Raw genomic sequence first — 8,411 nt, forward strand, 5'->3', positions numbered from 1 at the left:
CCTGAAGCGCATGCAAAGGAAAAGTAGAAGTGGTTGCTAGGATGTTGCTATGGTAATTTAGGTGGTTGCTAGGGAAGTCAAAGTGGTTGCTATGGTAATTTAAGTGGTTGCTAGAGAAGTCATGCCGTTTGCTATGGTGGTTGCCAGATTGTCATTCTACTCGTGTTTGCTAGGGTAGTCATAATAATAATAATTGTCAGACTTTAATCGCACAAGCGACACTGCAACACACACGTGAATACATGGAGGCGACACAGGACACACACACACGCAGGCCTGAGGTCGTTGTGAATATAGTCTCTGCTTTTTCCCATCCCGGACTGTCCTTCCTCCAGGACCCCAGGAGCAGTGGGCAGCTTTTAAGCGCCCGGGGACCAGGTGAGGTGAACCGTCTGTCTTGGTCAGGGCGGAAAGTGTTCTGTTCTGTTCTTGGGAGGAGATGAAAGAGACATTTTTTTTATTAATTTTACATCTGATGCATGTCTGTTTAATCATGTTTTGTGTTGAAAAGACTCCAACAAGATTATACTGTGTGCAGTAGGTATATTATACTGTGTGTCTGAAGGTATATTATACTGTGTGTCTAGATTATACTGTGTTTCTGAAGGTTGATTATACTGTGTGTCTGAAGGTATATTATACTGTGTGTCTGAAGGTAGATTATTATATTATACTGTGTGTCTGAAGGTTGATTATACAGTGTGTCTTAGGGTAGATTATACTGTGTGTCTGAAGATAGATTATACTGTGTTTCTGAAGGTAGATTATACTGTGTGTCTGAAGATAGATTATACTGTGTTTCTGAAGGTAGATTATACTGTGTGTCTGAAGGTAGATTATACTGTGTGTCTGAAGGTAGATTATACTGTGTGTCTGAAGGTAGATTATACTGTGTGTCTGAAGGTTGATTATACTGTGTGTCTGAAGGTAGATTATATTATACTGTGTGTCTGAAGATAGATTATACTGTGTGTCTGAAGGTATATTATACTGTGTGTCTGAAGGTACTGTAGATTATACTGTGTGTCTGAAGGTATATTATACTGTGTGTCTGAAGGTAGATTATACTGTGTGTCTGAAGGTAGATTATACTGTGTGTCTGAAGGTACTGTAGATTATACTGTGTGTCTGAAGGTACTGTATATTATACTGTGTGTCTGAAGGTATATTATACTGTGTGTCTGAAGGTAGATTATATTATACTGTGTTTCTGAAGGTAGATTATACTGTGAGTCTGAAGGTTGATTATACTGTGTGTCTGAAGGTAGATTATACTGTGTGTCTGAAGGTTGATTATACTGTGTGTCTGAAGGTATATTATTATATTATACTGTGTGTCTGAAGGTATATTATACTGTGTGTCTGAAGGTTGATTATACTGTGTGTCTGAAGGTAGATTATACTGTGTGTCTGAAGGTATATTATTATATTATACTGTGTGTCTGAAGGTATATTATACTGTGTGTCTGAAGGTAGATTATACTGTGTGTCTGAAGGTTGATTATACTGTCTGTCTGAAGGTAGATTATACTGTCTGTCTGAAGGTAGATTATACTGTGTGTCTGAAGGTAGATTATATTGTGTGTCTGAAGGTAGATTATACTGTGTGTCTGAAGGTATATTATTATATTATACTGTGTGTCTGAAGGTAGATTATAATGTGTGTCTGAAGGTATATTATACGGTGTGCAGTAGGTAGATTATACTGTGTGTCTGAAGGTAGATTATACTGTGTGTCTGAAGGTATATTATTATATTATACTGTGTGTCTGAAGGTAGATTATACTGTGTGTCTGAAGGTTTATTATTATATTATACTGTGTGTCTGAAGGTATATTATACTGTGTGTCTGAAGGTATATTATACTGTGTGTCTGAAGGTAGATTATACTGTGTGTCTGAAGGTAGATTATACTGTGTGTCTGAAGGTATATTATACTGTGTGTCTGAAGGTATATTATACTGTGTGTCTGAAGGTAGATTATACTGTGTTTCTGAAGGTAGATTATACTGTGTGTCTGAAGGTTGAGCTAATGCTCATCAGTAGTCTCTGCTCCTGCACGAGCCAGTGGGCCCATGCTGTAGAGGTTTCTATATTGATGGCCTCTCCAGCAGCTTCTGCCCTCAGGCATCGGAGGAGTGTGGAGCGAGACTTAGAGGCCTGGTGCACGCCTTCACTGTGTGCAAACCTGGCCTACACTTCATATCTAGAAATATCAGCAAGATTAGAGAAATATGATGCAAGTCACGTTGATGCCACAAACGTGACTGAAGATCTTGTCATTCTGTAAAGAGGGGATGCACCTCTTCGGATTCAGATGGCTTGCAACCTGACGAACCCCGGGACAGTAACTAAAGCTGGAGAATTCTGCTGCCACCAACATTTCTAAAACAGAAATTATAACAACACCTTAATATCTAGCAATTTCAATTTCTCAATTTTTTTGTCTTTCTCATTCTCTCTTTCACTCTGTCTCTCTCTCTCTCCCTTTATCTTTCTCCTTTTCTCTCTATCTTTCAATCTATAAGTCTTTATACACCTCTTTCTTATTTTTTTGTTTTCCTTCTCCTTTGTTGGTGCCTCTGCTTGCATTGAATTGTGATAAATGTTCTAAACTTTTAGTTTATATTTATCGCAATAAATGTTCTAATCTTTTAGTTTATATTTATCGCGATAAATGTTCTAATCTTTTAGTTTATATTTATTGTGAATACATTTTTTCTAATCTTTTAGTTTATATTTATTGTGAATAAATGTTCTAAACTTTCAGTTTATATTTATTGTGAATAAATGTTTTAAATATTTAGTTTATATTTATTGTGAATTATTTATCTGATGCTGTGCATGTACTGGTATGTCTTTCAGGAAATGCAGATTTAGTTCAATTTCAAATTCAAAAATACTTTATTGGCATGACAGTGAGGGAAACTTGAACAAGAAATCAAGTCAATCTAAAGTTGAAATCAAGGTACAAAAACATTCTACTCTCACAAATAGCATGTTGTACCATGTGAAGTATATTTCTTACCATCATCTGGCCTAGCCTTCTGGGTCGTGGTTATTGACACAAAATTACCTTTCACCACACAAATGTCTCTGAGTGTGTCACGACTTAATCATGAAACTTTTTGAAGCTTTGGACTCTAACAATAAATATGAGTGGTAACTTTCCTGTGATATAATTTGTTGTCAATGGTATCTATCTATGTAAAAGATTTACCTCTGTAATTTTCTCAAAACTCACTCTTAGTTTTATAAGATGAAGAAAATATCATCTTTGTTATTCAACTCATTTCATCATAGCAGAGTTCTATGTCAAATATTGGCTCATGACACTCATGCGCATGACTAAGTCTACACATTCGAGTAACCTACAAAGGAATATGCTTGTGAGACGATATGTTTCCATACAGCAGGGACTGCACACCACATTACAGTAGACACCATTTACCCCACAAGTAAAAGACACCGTTTGCTGCAAGGTTGTGCCCCACCAGATGGTGATGATACACCTCAGAAAAAAATATGAATGCAGATTAAGAGAAAATCTTATTTTTGACTACATAATCACATTATTGTCTGAATCTCATCATACTGTTTGAAAGGTTGAAAAATAAAAGGATAGGATAAGCCAATGAAAAAGTATCTGTAAACTGATGCTTCAGAATTGTCTTTTTCTTTCTCTCCATCAATAGGTTATTCCCTAGATCCCACCACACAATGTTGTTGCCTCAATGCTGGTGATCAGCTGTCATCTCCAACCATCTGCAAACACCCTGCCTGCCAAATGGTGACGTGCATGCTTGTGCACATGAAAGGTGACTGAATAAAGTATTTTTGGAGCCATTCAACAATTTACCAAAGTCTTTTTCTTCTGGGATTACATTTTAAATCATTCACAAAAGGACAAAACAGTCTTCATTAATTTCATCAGGCATTGAACAGCTGCACTCTGAGGTGCCTGGAATATGTAGACAATAAATATGAAGCAGCCCGTGTGCTCCCATTAAGTGGCAAGTCCACCTAGACGTCCCTCTCGAGTCTGTCATGTTTTACTAATGTCAGGCTGAAAATATGTCTGCCGAGAGGTTGCTCAAAGTGGGTCACGCGTCGCCTCGACTCTTCTCCCTCACTCTCCATATCCAAGGTGATGAGTGTAAAAATAAAACACGTCTCAAAGCAGACAAAATAGAATTTAAATAGGTTTTTATTTTTACACTTGATGAATTGGATCATCAGTGGCATTAAGTGTGTGCCTAGAATGCCAGATTTGTAGAGGGCATTTAAATGACCACAATTATTACCACAAATAGTTTTTTAAAATGTCTTTATTGGTCATATACAAAATAAATTAAGCTGTATATCAACAAACATACAGTATATACACATCAATAAATTAAAAGACACCCAGACCAATACAGTTAAATTGGGTTACATACCAATACATCATATTACATGTCTACAAATTAAAAAAGGTACAATCATTTAATTAATAAATACAATTAAATGGACTTCACAGAATGTTTCTCATACAAAGTACTGTGATACAATTTTACACCAGATACAGATAAAGAACAAAAACTTTTTTTCTCAAATTAACATTACCATATTCATTAAAGCACTATATGTTCAGCCTTAATATCACTGTACACCTTTGAGAACAGACACACACACTCACACACACACACACACACACACACAATCAAAATCAATCTCACTCCAGTGAGCAAGGTAATCATATGCAGTCATAAGCTTTCCACTGAACATGGACATGTCATTTCATCGGGGTAGAAAAGAAGACATTTGGTAGGTGTGATGCAGATATCTTCTCAGTATTCTAGTTCTCTCTCATTTCATGGAACTCTAACTAAGGAAGTTCAAATACCACAGTGTCAAAAGAACAAATGAACATGATGCCATTGTGTGTAGTTGATCCTAATTACCAGTGAATCTGCAATAATAAGAACAAAAACAAAACAAAACAAGGCAACTGGCATATAAGCAGGATAAGCATAACTTATAACAAAAACAGAATACCAAGCATGAGCAGAATGAACCACCCTCATGAAAGCACCCTTTGAAGAGTCCATGTTGTTTCACACCCCCACCACTCCACCCGTGTAGGCCTAGACAGAAAGCCATGCGCACACCAAAGGAGGGTATGCTAGAATACTATGCCCCCAAAATGATCACAAATCAAGATAAGACTAGAATCATGTCTTCCATAAAAGATCACATTCTAGTAGTAGTTAGGAAGACACAGGTGTGCATAATAATAGTGCTCACTCCATACCTTTGCCAATCTATGAGCACTGTATGCGTGACACATCCTGATCTCCACCAGCTGCTGTTCATACGGGAGAGCATGAATGGTGCTCAAACATGTGCCTTCTCACAGCTCACATTAAGTGGACTAACAAACTGTGATGAAGTTCCTTTTCTCCTATCAGTACTCCAGCACAATGGATGATATCACAGCTACAGTATGATGGGCAGTCTCTCGTGTTCTGATCCAGTAGATAAGGATTAGAGAAGGGAGAGGTGCTTGTACCGGAAGACCCTGGTCAAACAGACAAGTTAACCAAAGAAAAATGACAATAGACGCTGGTAAACGTTTCGTTTCAACAAATAACACTATATAGGACTATAACAGCCTTCCCTTCTCAGTCCCCGACCACAGAGATGACAACAATAACTCCATTTCCCTCCAGGCTCTGGCTCTGGCTCACAGCCCACTCCTTTGCATATATGTTCTGTTAACTCTCCACAGGTCTATATATATATATATATATGTTCTGTTAACTCTCCACAGGTCTATATATATATATATGTTCTGTTAACTCTCCACAGGTCTCTACTAAGATGCACAGAAGCCAACAGCACCACTTGTCCATTTCAACAAGAACCAGAGGAGGGAATGAACTGGGTGATGATGCCACAGCTGGAACACAACCACTTCATTAAGTTTCATATTTTTCTTTGACGTATCTAGTAGCATTTCTTTGTTTTTTAATACCTTTAAAACACACTGTTCACAGAATGTGACACACCACAGAACTGCCACAGCCAGTAAGAGAACTTTAACATTGTTTACAAAAGCAACGTCAAAATGGACCAAAATCGTTACAGAACAATTTTCACAGATCAAGAACTTCTTTTTTTTTCTAAAAAGCAGAAAACACAATTATAATATTCATATTTCTAATTATGCCAGTTATGTGTCTATCCATGTACAAGTCTTCAGACGAGTTCCAAAAAATAATACCATCATTTTGCAATACATTTCATTCAGGACAAAAAAAAGACAGTGATGTATTAACACACGCACAATTCACACTATATGAAATGCCAAAGTAAAGACAGAGCACGCTATATGAAATGCCAAAGTAAAGACAGAGCACGCTACGTGCAGGTGGTTTCAACCCCATGTTGCAGAGGGGCTGGGGCACTATCACAGAAACTGGAACGGTTGATTTAACATCATTCCTCAAATGTTAAGTCTCCATTCAAGTTATGTGCTCTTGCAATCTAACAGGAAACACGATCTAATGTTTGTGTTTATGGGTTAGCATCTTGGTTAGCCTCTGTAACACTATTGTCACCACAGCTGAAGCTAACTGTGTGTGTTTCCTATAAATACAGGCACACTCAGCATTTTTTCAGTCCTGGTATGATTTTGAAAAATACATGGAATTATTAAATTGTCTGTAAGGGGCACATGTTAGTCACTGAATGTATGTCTTTCTATGTCATATCTATACGTATACCATTCATAAGCTACAAAAGTGTGAATTTCTGCAAATACTGCACAGCAGTAACTTTCCAATGAACCATTTCTCATGGGAACTTCATGCAGAAAGCATTTGCTATTCCTTAGTTTTAAAATGAAGAAATCTCATTTTCCTGGCATTTGGTAATAAAGAAAGTCATATTCAAAGACACACATCACAAAAATAAGTAATGAAACCCAAATGTGATGCATCCACTGGTCCATCCATCCTAATCCCCTCTACACGGCCCCTTCAGTAGTTCTCCTGTGTGAATGTGTGATCTACACCCACCCTGCTTGGGCTGGGAAGCACACAAAGACAGAGATGATCTAACACTCGAGGCTTTTTTACCTGCCCAACTTGCATTGTCAGAAAGACAAAACATCCGACTCACCAATGTACCCTCAGCAAATCTCAAACACGTGTTGGAGAAGTTGATATGCTCAATTTGTGTTAAACTGAACACAAAAAGATATAGCTGACTTAAATGAATATTGGTGTTGTAGAGGACATACTCTCATCCCCTCATACATACTACTACTGTTGTTCTCTAACCTGCACAGATGAAATGTGTTTAAATGTCTTTATGAATTTAACATGAACTACTGGGGCCATACAGGAAGACAAAAGGTAACGTCCATCACCTGCACTTAGAAGAAAGGAAACCAGAAGAGCATCACATCCAGATAGTGAACAATACCGTCACCTTGTCACTTACACAGCACACCACGCGCTAGTCCACAGTTTTACGCGCCTAGTCACTAGAAAAAGCTATCAACTTCAATAGTTAAGCCACTTTTGGTACAATTGCAAAAAGATATATCAAACAACTTTACTTTTTTAAAGGTTTTATAAATAATTCAAGATACTCTATGTAGTTTTATAAAATTCAAGACTCAACCATATAGACAAAGATTCTTAGAATATGTTAAGTTACGTCACAGCAACGACCTTATGATAAAGCTTGTGAGAATCTGCCCATCTATATGACCAGATAGTCCTGCTTCTCAAGGAGTAGTGTTTCTCCCCTCGGTGTGGAACTTGGCTCTGTGTTCAAAATATTACAAATCCCATGATATTGACAGTTACCCAGGGAGTTATCCATGAGTACTGCTAGTAAAGATAGAAAAGAAATGAACACACCTTAGTCAAGGTAACAATACCCCTTACCCCATTTGTAAAAACAGTAAGAGACCAATCCTAGTTCACAAACACAACAAATCAAAAGAAAGGTTCAAAGCAGCTCCACAGAGAAAGAAACATTTCAGCCCTCATCTCAGCGTTCTCCTGCACTCAGCACAAACATGTTATTGCCTCCAATGTAAATATTACAAAAAAGAACACAATGCCAACCATGTGGTTTTTCACCCCTGCTGAAAATAAGGACTACCTCTTCACATAAACAGGCCTCTTCAAAACCTGACAGCTACAGTAGAACTCAGAGAAAGGAAAACACTGATTAACTTTCTCTTCGAACTCTTCTGTTTCACTGGTCGGTCAGTGCATAAGACTAGGCACGGGTAGAAAAGATTCAGGGCCCTAGTTTGAGAGCGGAAACAGTAGCACACGTGCACAGCCAGGTGGGACTTCATTAGTAAAAGGTTTGGTTAAAGCCGGCCAATAGCACTGCTGAACAGTCCC

This window comes from Clupea harengus, chromosome 10, assembly GCF_900700415.2.
Source record: "Clupea harengus chromosome 10, Ch_v2.0.2, whole genome shotgun sequence".
Lineage (NCBI taxonomy): Eukaryota > Metazoa > Chordata > Actinopteri > Clupeiformes > Clupeidae > Clupea > Clupea harengus.